The 12,576-nt window shown below is 40.7% G+C and overlaps 1 pseudogene; it reads left to right on the top strand.

The window, feature by feature from the left end:
- Positions 1-484: 484 nt before the first annotated feature.
- Positions 485-1,900, top strand: LOC102132611 (prostate tumor-overexpressed gene 1 protein pseudogene; annotated as a pseudogene).
- Positions 1,901-12,576: the final 10,676 nt, after the last annotated feature.

Here is a 12,576-nt window from a genome sequence, read left to right as displayed (position 1 = left end):
GCGTGGTGGCTCACGCCTGTAATCCCAGGCAGGCGGATCATGAGGTCAGGAGATCGAGACCATCCTGTCTAACACGGTGAAATCCCGTCTCCACTAAAAATACAAAAAATTAGCAGGGCGTGGTGGCAGGCGCCTGTAGTCCAGCTACTCGGGAGGCTGAGGCAGGAGAACGGCGTGAACCCGGGAGGTGGAGCTTGCAGTGAGCGGAGATTGCGCCACTGCACTCCAGCCTGGGCGACAGAGAGCGACTCTGTCTCAAAAAAAGCCCAAAGCAGTGCTTTCGGTAAACTTAAAAATAAATATTCTAAGTGCTAAGAAGTGTAATGGTACATAATGTGAATTTTATAATCATTGGCAGATTAGATGAACTATGTTAACTATATTAATATTAAACTATGAAATGAATCGAGGAAAGTCCCCCTTTTTTTTTTTCTAGGCCTTGACCATTTAAAATAACATTATAATTCAGTAAAAGTTGCAGTGGTTGGGTCGCGGCTACCGCTCTCCGGCGGCGCGTCTCCCGCGCTTGGTACAGCTCAGCCCGTCTCCCCCGAAGCCGCGAGCCCGCGCCTCTCAGTTGATGGAGCCCGCAGCCCCCTGTGTGGCCCGCGGCAGCTCCCCGCCCGCTCGCCCCTCGCCCGCGCCGGCCATGGTCAGTCCGCTCCGGGCCCCGTACCGCTCTGGAGTCAGGGGCCCCCTAGGGGGTCACGGCCGCCCCGCGCGGCCCCTCGCAGTGCGCGCTGTCGGCTAGCGTTCCTGGCCGGCCAGCCCCCGAGGCCCGCAGCCTCTGCAGCTCCGGGCCTGCTCGGCCCCTCCCATGAAAAGTGCTCGGGTCTTCGGGGCGCTGGGTGCCACCGGTCCCTCCTCACCTGGGCTCACCCTCAGGGGTCTGACCCTGAGTGCAACAAGCTGCTGGCCTGGAGCGGCGTCCTCGAGTGACAGGAGAAGCGCAGACTCTACTCCGACTCCACTGTAAAGTTGAAGCGCGCCCTGCTCTGCCAAGCCTACGTGAACCTGGAGACCAACCAGTGGCAGCTGAAGCTGATCATGCAGCTGATCCCGCAGCAGCTGATGGCCACGTTGAGACCCCTGTTCCGCAACTCCCAGCTGGCACAGTTCCACTTCAGCAACAGAGACTGCGGCTTGCTCAACAGGCTCTGCCGCATCATGAGCAACGGCTTCGCGGGCTGCATGCAGTTTCCCCACATCTCCCCCTGCAAGATGTGCGTGCTCATGTTCCTGTACTCTTCCAGGACGAAGATCTTCATGGGCTTCATCCCCTATGACCAGAGCGGCTTCGTCAGCGCCATCCGGCAGGTCATCACTACCCACAAGCAGGCAGTGGGACCTGGTGGTGTCAACTCAGGCCCAGTCAACAACAAGTTCCTGGCGTGGAGCGGCGTCATGGAGTGGCAGGAACCCAGGCCTGATCCCAACAGTCGGTCCAAGAGGTGGCTGCGGTCCCATGTCTACGTGAACCAGGGGAGATCCTGAGGACCGAGCAGTGGCCGAGGAAGCTGTACATGCAGCTCATTCCGCAGCAGCTGCTGACCACCCTGGTGCTGCTGTTGCAGAACTAGCGCCTGGTGCACTTCCACTTCACCAAGGACCTGGAGACGCTGAAGAAGAGCCTGTGCCGGATCATGGACAATGGCTTCGCCGGGTGAGTGCACTTTTCGTACAAAGCGTCGTGCGAGATCCGTGTGCTCATGCTCCTGTACTCCTCTGAGAAGAAAATCTTCATCGGCCTCATCCCCCAGGGCAACTTCCTCAATGGCATGCTGCAAGTCATTGCCAACCAGCGCAGGTCCTGCAGTGGAACCTGGAACAGGAGCAGCAGCAGCAAGGAATGGGGGGTAGTGGCTACCCTGGATGGGCCCCTTCAGGAGTCACAGACTAGGCCCCCGCAGAGACTGGTGACACGCTTCTGAGCAGGGGCCCCGGGGGACTTCGACTGCCCAGCAACATGGAGGATGGCGTCCTGAGGCCTCCAAGGACAGTCTTCACCACTGTACGTTTCCCCGATAAAGCCTTTTAAAAACCAAGAAAAAAAGAATTCAGTAAAAAGTCAACTAACACTTAGCTGTGAACCCATGTAATCGTGGGATCTTTCCCAATGCAAGACTTTTAAGGACAATTCCAAACTTTTCTGTGCTAATTGATCTATTTATACCATCCTTATTTCAGAGTCAATTTTGGTAATTTGTTTTTTTACTAGGAAATCAGCTATTTTCTTTAGGATTCCAGTTTGTTGCCATGGGTTTCTCTTATTATAATTTTAATTTCTCCTCATTTGTAGTTTTCTACAGAATTCTTAATTTTATTCCTTTTGCTCAGTCTTTTTTCTTAATCAGAATAGATCTTTTTCATCTTTTGCAAAGGATTTTGTATTTATTTGTCCATTCTACTGTTTTCTATTAAATTAATTTTAGCTTTTGTCTTTATAAATCCTCTTTCTAATTTTTATTTTTATTTTTATTTTTTTTTTGAGACAGAGTCTCACTGTCGCCCAGGCTGGAGTGCAGTGGCGCGATCTCGGCTCACTGCAACCTGCGCGTCCCAGGTTCAAGTGATTCTTCTGCCTCAGCCTCCAGAGTAGCTGGGACTACAGGCGCCCGCCACCATGCCCAGCTAATTTTTGTATTTTTTTTTTAGTAGAGATGGGGTTTCACCATGTTGGCCAGGGTGGCCTCAAATTCTTCACCTCGTAATCTGCCCACCTCGGCCTCTCAAAGTGCTGGGATTACAGGCATGAGCCACTGTGCCCGGCCGTCTTTCTAATTTTTAAAAATTGATTTTGTTGCTCTTTTTTTTAATTTCTTGAAATGAAATCTAACATTATTTTTATATTATTTTATGAAAACATTAAGGTACACATTTTCTTCTGAGTAATTTCCACTGTGTCATTTGGATTTTGGTAAAAAGTCTTCTTTTTCGTTGCTCTATAGATATTTTATAACTTAAAACATTTTTTTCTGTGTATGGTTTCTTGCTATCTTTACATTATTTGTTTTCAATCTGTTGGCTTGAAATCAAGGAATGTGGTTTTTAGAGTCTGTTAAGGTTTTCTTCTTGGTCAAATATGACTGACTTTTGTAAATATTCTATCGGTATGAAAACATGTTTTCTTGTTGTTCGAGGGATGTTAGATCTTACACATAGATACCACATCATTTATTAATTGTATTATTTAATTCCTATGCCATCCCACATTTGCTATATACCAAATTTATCCGATTCTGAAAAAAAAATTTAAGTTTTCCAATATAATTTTATTTAATCAAATTTTTCTTGTATTTCTTACAGGTTTTGCTTCATATATTTAGCTATTATGTTGTTTCATATCTGCACTTATACATTCTCAGTCTGTGATTATCTAGACATATTTCGTCTATATATGTCTTTATATTGACTTATTTGTTCTACATTTTGTTGCTCACTACTGAAGCAGTGTTGTTTGTCTGGGGTAATACTCGAGGTTCATTGCCTCACACCAAAGAAATCAAGGAAACAGACTAACAAGGAGTGAGTTTAAGAGTGAAAGTTTAATAGGCAAAAGAGAAAAGCTCCCTTGTGCAGCAGGAGGGGGTTCTAAACGGATCTCCTGGTACCTGGCAAGATGCGGCTGGTTTTACAGATGGGCTTGAGAAGGTGGTGTCTGATGTACATAGGGTGCAGAGAATTGGTTGGACCAGTGTGCCATTTGCATAGCATCCGAAGAGGCTGGCCACTGCACCCTAATCTTTTATTATGCAAATGAGTTTTCTACCTAGCTGGCACCATGTTCCCTGTTTCTTTACTGCACATGTGGTGACAAAGAAAATGGAAGATGGAGCTTCCATGTTGAACATGCCTGGCCCCCAGGTAGCCTTTTCCTATTGACACAGCTGCCATCATTCACCTGTGCAAGCTTCCAGCTTGTTTATCTATGTCTGCAGCTCGATTTTACTGGCTGCTGTTTGTTAGAAAAGAAATGGTTTTGAGTGAAGCCTCACCGAGGACTCTCTTACCCTCACTAACTGCCTAAATAATTTCTTTTCAGCTCCTGTATCACTACCATTTCTTCCCTTCTTTATCATCTTGTAGTTTCTCTTATGGTTAATCTATCACCTGGCTAGAGTCACTTCTTAAGTATTTTCTTAAGGTGGGAAAATGTAGGCATTAGTCTTTGACTTCTTACATACCTACAAATAATTTCTTCCTATCACTCTGACAACTAAATGATTCTTTGGTTGGTCAATAAATTCTTGAGTTGGAGTCCATGCATTTCAGAAGTCTGCAGATATTCCACTAACTTCCAGCTGCTGCTGATGCACAAGAGGTCTGATTCGGTTTGCATTATAATTAATAAGGCAATTTATTTTTTCTGAGTGGAAAAGTTTGTAAAGACTTCTTTTTTTCCTTGGAGTTCCAGAATCTTTCCAGGGTATTGCTAAGGGTGTGTGTATGTGTGAATTTATCAATCAAGCCTGAAACTTGGTGAATCCATTCAATCTGTAGATTCAAGTATTTCTTGGTCCAAAAATTTTTCTCCTTTCTTATGTTGCCTTTCCTTCTATGTGCCTTTTTCCCCATCTGGATCTCCCAATATAATATACTAAACTTCTTGGATCTATCCTCAAAATGTCATATCCTTTCTCTCACGATTTTAATTGCTTTTGTGAACCCAGAAAATCTGAGACAGGTCTCAGTTAATTTAGAAAGTTTATTTTGCCAAAGTTGAGGATGTGCCATGACACAGCCTCAGGAAGTCCTGGTGACACGTGCCCACAGTGGTCAGGGTAAAGGTTGGTTTCATACATTTGGGAAGACATGAGACATCAATCAATGTAGTTAAGAAGTACATTGGTTCAGTCTGAAAAAGCAGGACAACTTGAACTAAAGGCAGGAAGCAGGGAGGGAGCTTCCAGGTCACAGATAGGTGACACACAAATAGTTACACTCTTTTGAGTTTCTGATCAGCCTTTCCAAAGGAGGTAAGTCAGATATGCATCTATCTCAGTGAGCAGAGGAGTGACCTTGAGTAAAATGGGAGGCAGGTTTGCCCTAAGCGGTTTCCAGCTTGAGTTTTCCTTAGTAATTTTGGGGGCCCAAGATATTTTCCTTTCACATTTCCCCCTTTTCCTTTTTAAAAATCTTTTGGAGAAAGCATTTTACAAGAAAACGAGTCTCTGGTCTCAGGTTTCATCTGATCTCTCATGGCTAGGACAGTTTATTCCTAGCTGGGTAGTCCCAAAAGCTCATTTTTAGCAGGGTGTGAAGTCTCATGTCCTGTGAAGAGAAAATAGCAGGGAGGAAGAGAGAAAAAATAAAAGAATAATCCCAGAAAAATCGATATCAGCCACATTACTCTGAAGTCCATACATTAGTAGGCAGCTATGAAAGTGGCTTATGTATGTAAATAGTTTGCTGTTATTTTCTTCTGAAGTTCAAGTTGTCTGGCTTCAGTTCACAGGGTCTTAAGAAAGCACAGCTTAGTGTTCAGTGACTCCGAATTAGGAAAAACGGAAAAAAAGAAGGAAAAAAATTGAAAGCATTATTTTGAAGACTTGTAGCCAAGAAAAATTGGAATTCAGTCTGAACTGTAGAGAATATTATAAATTGAAAAAAAATTAGGCAAGACTAGAATCTAACAACAGGTCTACTGAAGTTTTGAAACACAATTTTTCTCTCTCCAGTTTCTCATTTTTACTGAAGACAAATCATGGTAGGACTGGTTTTTTTTTATTATTATTATACTTGGCTAATTATTTGTATACAGTGCAGGAAGAATAATTAGTTTTTACATAGGCTTTTAAATTGGCTTTGATGGAACTTTCTTCCATAGGAGGAATCTCAGATAAGACTTTTTAAAGCTGAGCCTAGCCATGGATTTGTGCCATAAAATAGCTATGATTTGGGTGAATTTTCTCTCCTCCTGAGGTTCCAAGATAAACCTGGGATTCTGCACCTGTCAGAAAGTGACATTCTTTACTTACCACAGGTCAGACTCCGTACAGGGACTGTGTACACAAAATATGAGGACAGTTTTTCCAAGGGCTTTATTGGCTCCATAAGTTAAGTTTGATTCCTTAAAGGAAAGCACACCATTCCAGTCAAAGCCTTAGTAAAATAACCAGTTTCTCTAATTGTGGCCTATTGCAAAAGAAAACAGATTCTTATTGCACTTATTCAAATAACTATAATGCCATAAATTAAGAATACTCACAGAATAGTTTCCAAATTCTGGAGAAATCAGGTAGAGAGAAACAAATATGCTCCAAATTTTGTTCACAGGAGTATACTCAATTGTTAAAAGCTGTAAATAGCTTAAAAGAAAAGTTTTAACTATGCAAAACAAACTTTCAGCAATGTTTTAAGCAAAAGGCCAAAAAGATTACTTCAGTTTTCTATGGGTTCAGTTAATTCAGTTAACTCCTCTTCTGTTTGATAGTCATGAACATTTCAGCTATCCATGAGAGTTCTGAAAGTTTTTTCCTTTATTCCAATGTCACAATTTCCAAAGTCATCAGAAAACTTGCATTTAAGTGCACCTGTTAGAGTCCTATAGCTGATTATAAACCGACCTTTTAAAGAAGATTTAAAACAAGACAAAACAAGACAATTGTCTGTGAATGAAAAAAATGTTTTAAGGCAGCCATAGTTAAAAGACACAATTGGTCAGGCACAGTGGCTCATGCCTGTAATCCCAGCACTTTGGGAAGGCAAGGTGGGCGGATCACCTGAGGTCGGGAGTCCGAGACCAGCCTCACCAACATGGAGAAACCCCATCTCTACTAAAAACACAAAATTAGCCAGGCATGGTGGCACATGCCTGTAATCCCAGCTACTCAGGAGGCTGAGGCAGGATAATCACTTGAACCTGGGAGGCGGAGGTTGCAGTGAGTCGAGATCGCACTGTTGCACTCCAGCCTCGGCAACAAGAGCAAAACTCTGTCTCAAAAAAAAAAAAAAAAAGACACAATTGACAAGGAAATTTGTTACCTCTGTGGCACAAAATAATTTTACATAACAATTATGATTATTACTGATAATGTACACTAAGTTGTATCAGAATTACAGGAGTTTCCCATAATTTTGGAACACATACCAATAACATATTTATACAAACACAGTCCAAGAAAACCAAATGCCATTTCATATTTGACAATGCTTCCTATATAATTTTTATACCAAATAAGCCAAATTATGTCATTTTTGGACTTTAGAGAAACTAATATTGTAAAGGATTAATTAGGTTAGAAAAAGACATAATTTATAGTTTGATTTTGGAAAGTTTGTCAAATATAAAAGGTTTAAAACTCTTGATATTACAAAATAAGATTACAGGTCACTGTAAAGTCATTTATTTAACCAACATGATAATTCAAGCATTTTTAAAAAAGTGAAAAACTTCATTCTTTGAGAGAGGAGACTTAATTGTCTAAATAAGAAGCCCTAATAAAAATAGCATGAAGCCAATTACATTTGTTTTTCAAAATTTTGTAAACAATCCATAAAATTTAATCTTGATTATAAAATATAACTTCAGGCCGGGTGCGGTGGCTCAAGCCTGTAATCCCAGCACTTTGGGAGGCCGAGACGGGCGGATCACGAGGTCAGGAGATCGAGACCATCCTGGCTAACACGGTGAAACCCCGTCTCTACTAAAAAATACAAAAAACTAGCCGGGTATGGTGGCGGGTGCCTGTAGTCCCAGCTACTTGGGAGGCTGAGGCAGGAGAATGGCGTGAACGCGGGAGGCGGAGCTTGCAGTGAGCTGAGATCCGGCCATTGCACTCCAGCCTGGGCGGCAGAGCGAGACTCCGTCTCAAAAAAAATAAAAAATAAAAAATAAAAAATAAAATAAAATATAACTTCAATAAGCTTTTTATAACCTTTATTAAGAAGTTGGTTAATGCTTCAAAAAAACCTTGTTAATCTGACACAGGGGTCCATATACTGGTTTTGTATCAGTGTGCCTTTGACATTAATCATTAATTTATAGAGAAACTGAACTTATTATATCTTTCAAAATTGGCCCTTACAGTCTTACTTGCTCACCTCTTCTGTGATAGTTCCTGGGCCTTGAGGAGTTGAATAGCTTTAATTTCTTGCCCTGTGTCTCCGGAATGCAGTTTGTTTTGACTGGCATCTTCTATGGGGCCTGAAGATGAGGCTTTAATTGCTGTCAGTGTTTAAGATTTAGCAGGACTTGGTGTCCTTTTTCAGACCCAGGAGTTAAAGCCCTGTAACTCAGTGTTACAAGACTTTAAAAGCACATACAGGAAAATACATGGATATAATAACCTTTGTTTTAAAAAAAATTTATCTCAATTTTTTTCCCTAAGCCAACCAAAACTTAATAATAATATGAGAACTTGATTATATAAAAGTTTTTGGTGTTTTTTTTAAATATATAAATCCCCTTATTGTGACTTACACTGACTGTTCATGACATGGTCAGACTTTCTGATTTGTTCTGAACATCCCTTCTTTTTAAACAACCAGTTATTTTATTTTAGGACTAAATTTACCATACAAGATTATTTGTTATATAAAATTATTTCTCTTTAAGCATTTTTATCTAAAATAAATAAATAAATAAATAAATACCACAGCTGGGCACGATGACTCACACCTGTAATCCCAGCACTTTGGGAGGCCGAGGCGGGCGGATCACGAGGTCAGGAGTTTGAGATGAGCCTGACCAACATGGTGAAACCCTGTCGGTACTAAAACTACAAAAATTAGCTGGGTGTGGTGGCACATGCCTGTAGTCCCAGCTACTCAGGAGTATGAGGCAGGAGAATCGCTTGAACCCGGGAGGTGAAGGTTGCAGTGAGCTGAGATCATGCTACCACACTCTAGCCTGGGCAACAGAGTGAGACTCCATCTCAAAAAAATAAAAAAAAAAGCATCTTTATTTTTATAACTTTCTTTACATCTTTTTAAATTCCTGGTTCCTTTCCTCTTGTTTTATCCATAACCTTTAATAAGCTTTGAATTAGACAAAACTTCTTCACCTTTTTTTTAAAAAAAGGATATACTTTTCCTTTAGCAAGAGTGTTTTCCTACTCTATATATATATGTTGGAAAATAGCCAAATAATGAAATATCTATTCTCTAAGTTTATATCCTAAATTACGACTAGTTTGTCTATAAGTATTTATCCCCATATATTTACCTAATTGTTTAAATTGTTTACCTGGATTATTTATGAAAACTGTGATAGTCATGATTTAAAGTTATTAAACCACCATTGCAAAATTACAACTGAGACAGTGAAGAAAAGATTTGACCTAACTGACTCCATATTGCTCTTAACCTCCAAGTTTTTCTTGTTTATTGCTGGGCATAGGTCAAACTAACTTTGGGAAGACCTTAGTTTATAGTTTAGCTTTGAAACAAAGATAACAGTCCTTTCCCAAAACAAATCTTATTGTCTGTGAACCCAGACTGTCTAAAGCCACAGGGTTAGATGTTATCGTAATCTTACTAAATTCAAGATGCAGCTATTTTCATTAAACCCTTATCAATGTCTTATTTATTAAAAATTACACAGGCGAAGATCATTCTGTTTTGGGCTGGGTTTACAGTTTTGTAACCCTTATGCCAAATTTTGACACCTTACAGTATTTGGCAGGGTAAGTATGAAATTGCTTGATTAATAAATGCAAACAAAAATGTATGCTGGGCAATTCTTAAGACATTTCTAATATTACTTTACCAATAATTTTAAAGGTAACTTGTTTATTAAAGATTTTACTTAAGTTACATAAGCTTGAAAAAGCATTTGATTAGTCTTTTTTTAGTACCTAATTTAAGCACTTTTTTTTAAAGCTAGTTAGAGCTTTTCATATATTTTTAGTAGTGAAACATTCTGTATACAACATATAAATACATATAAAAACATATTAGGTATGCCGATGAAAGTGCATTTTATAGATTTATAAAGACACCCCAACCCCCCCGCCTTTTCTTTCCTATCTTAGACTTTCAGATTCTTAAAACCCTGTTTCACAACCCTAGCCAGTTGTCAACTAAATAGCCTTAAATTTGCACATTAAAGGAAACAACTTAGGTGAAAATTAAACAGCAAAATATACATCATAAAGTACAGAGAGGAAAAAGTCTGGTGGGGCTAGAAGAAGACACGTTTATTTTAATTTGAGCCAAATTAAACATAAAATTAAACTACACTCTCTTAAAAACCCAAGAGTAGCGTCTGTTGCAATAACTATTTTAGAAAACAAACAAACAAACAAATCAGGTGAAAACAGAATTCGGTCAACTGAGAAAAATACAAAACGAAAAAGACAACTTTGGCTCCAAAGAAAGACAAGGTCTTAGGAGAGAAAAACAAAAAAACCCCAAAACCATGAAGGCCTTTCAAATACAAACACGCACACATGCACACACTCATCTTGGATGTTAGTCTTTTAATTAAGCTGGCTTTTAACCATTGAGCTCCTTTAAAAAAAATTTTTTTTAAATCTTACTACCATATTTCAGCTAGGACAAAATGCTGCTAAACTAACAATGATCACACAAATTACACAATTTCTGAGGGCTCTAAGTAGCAGAAATTAACACCAGCTGGTTGTTAAATGCTAACTACAGTCCTTTAAAAGGAATTTGCAAGACAGAATTCCAAACCAGCTTTTTACCTAGCGATGGGTCTCAGGTTGTAGGCTGCTCTCTACCATCCTAGAAGCAGAAAAAAACAAAACAAAACAAAACCCATCTCTGTTGGAAGTGAACTCAAATTCCATAAAGGAGTTACCTGCTTTCCATCATCATGGAAGCAGGAAAACTTGCCTTCCTGTTGGAAGAAAGTAAAACTCCAATAAAAGAGGAGTTGTACAGCAAAATAAACTTTAGATCTCTACCAAATTTTGGGAGATCAGAGATTCTCTGGAAAGGGTGCTCTCAGACCTCAGCAAATTTTCCTATTGGTTTGAGCCATAAAGTTAGCTCATGCTGGTACCAAGCACCGACAGATATGTCAAAGGTCAGGGGCATCTTCACTCAGAATCCCCCCGTGGTTACCAAAATGTGAGCCCAGAAAATCTGAGACAGGTCTCAGTTAATTTAGAAAGTTTATTTTGCCAAAGTTGAGGATGTGCCATGACACAGCCTCAGGAAGTCCTGGTGACACATGCCCACAGTGGTCAGGGCAAAGGTTGCTTTCATACATTTGGGGAGACATGAGACATCAATCAATGTAGGTAAGAAATACATTGGTTCAGTCTGGAAAGGCAGGACAACTTGAAATAAAGGCAGGAAGCAGGGAGGGAGCTTCCAGGTCACAGATAGGTGATACACAAATAGTTACATTTTTCTGAGTTTCTGATTAGCCTTTCCAAAGGAGGTAAGTCAGATATGCATCTATCTCAGTGAGCAGATGAGTGACTTTGAATAAAATGGGAGCCAGGTTTGCCCTAAGCAGTTTCCAGCTTGAGTTTTCCTTAGTGATTTTGGGGGCCCAAGATATTTTCCTTTTATATTTTATATCTTTCCTCCTTGTTCTAAGCTATTTTCCCCATTTGATCGTCTAGCCCACTGATTTGGGTCTCAACAGTGATCATCTCCCTTCACTGATGTAAGGAATTTTAAGTTGGAAAATCTTTTATTTCTTTTTTTTCCCTTTAGATATTAATATATTGTTTTTTCTTTTGTTGACTCAGTTGGGCTCAGGGTTTGTTGTGGAGTATCCTGAGAAGCAGGAGTCATAGTAAGGGAGGAGACCACCCCTCATATTGTCTTATGCCTAATTTCTGCCTCCAAAGAAAAAAGAAATAAAAACTAAAAGGCAGAAATGAAATCCACAGGCAGACAGCCCGGCACCACGCCCTGGACCTAGTAGTTAAAAATCAACTCCTGACTTAACTGCTTGTGTTATCTACAGATTCCAGACATTGTATGGAAAAGCATCGTGAAAATCCCTGTCCTGTTCTGTTCCGTTCTGATTCCCAGTGCATGTAGCCCCCAGTCACATACCCTCTGCTTGCTCAATCGATCACGACCCTCTCACTCAGACCCCCTTAGAGTTGTAAGCCCTTAAAAGGGACAGGAATTGCTCATTTGGGGAGCTTGGTTTTTTGAGATGTAAGTCTGCTGACGCTCCCAGCTGAATAAAGCCCTTTCCTTCCTCAACTCGGTGTCTGAGGGGTTTTATCTGCTGCTCGTCCTACTACAATAGATGTGATGGAAGGCAAAGTGGTCTCCTCTGTTTGAACTCATTGTGTAGAGATAAGCTTCAGTCTTCTACTGAAGCTGGGAGGAAGACACCCGGCTCCCTGCTCTTCGTAAATCCTCTCAGAGGTAGGGAGAACAAGGGCCACCATTCAGTTCCTTTTGTCTTTTTAGAACCAGAAGTCACATATTCATGTGGGGGTGAAATCAACCTTTACCCTTAGGATCCGTAAGATCTGAGAGAGCGAAGTTTTCCCTGGATCTACTGGTTTGTTCTTGCCCTGATTTCCAATGATGGTGTATGTTGTAGGCTTTGGTGGGGGATCCTGGTACCCTTTCCTCTACGACTCATTGAAAGCCCACAGCCTTATATTTATTCATAAATCCACAGGTCTTAGC

Source organism: Macaca fascicularis, chromosome 2 (assembly GCF_037993035.2).
Source record: "Macaca fascicularis isolate 582-1 chromosome 2, T2T-MFA8v1.1".
Classification (NCBI taxonomy): domain Eukaryota; kingdom Metazoa; phylum Chordata; class Mammalia; order Primates; family Cercopithecidae; genus Macaca; species Macaca fascicularis.
This window is presented reverse-complemented; position numbering and strand designations above follow the sequence as displayed.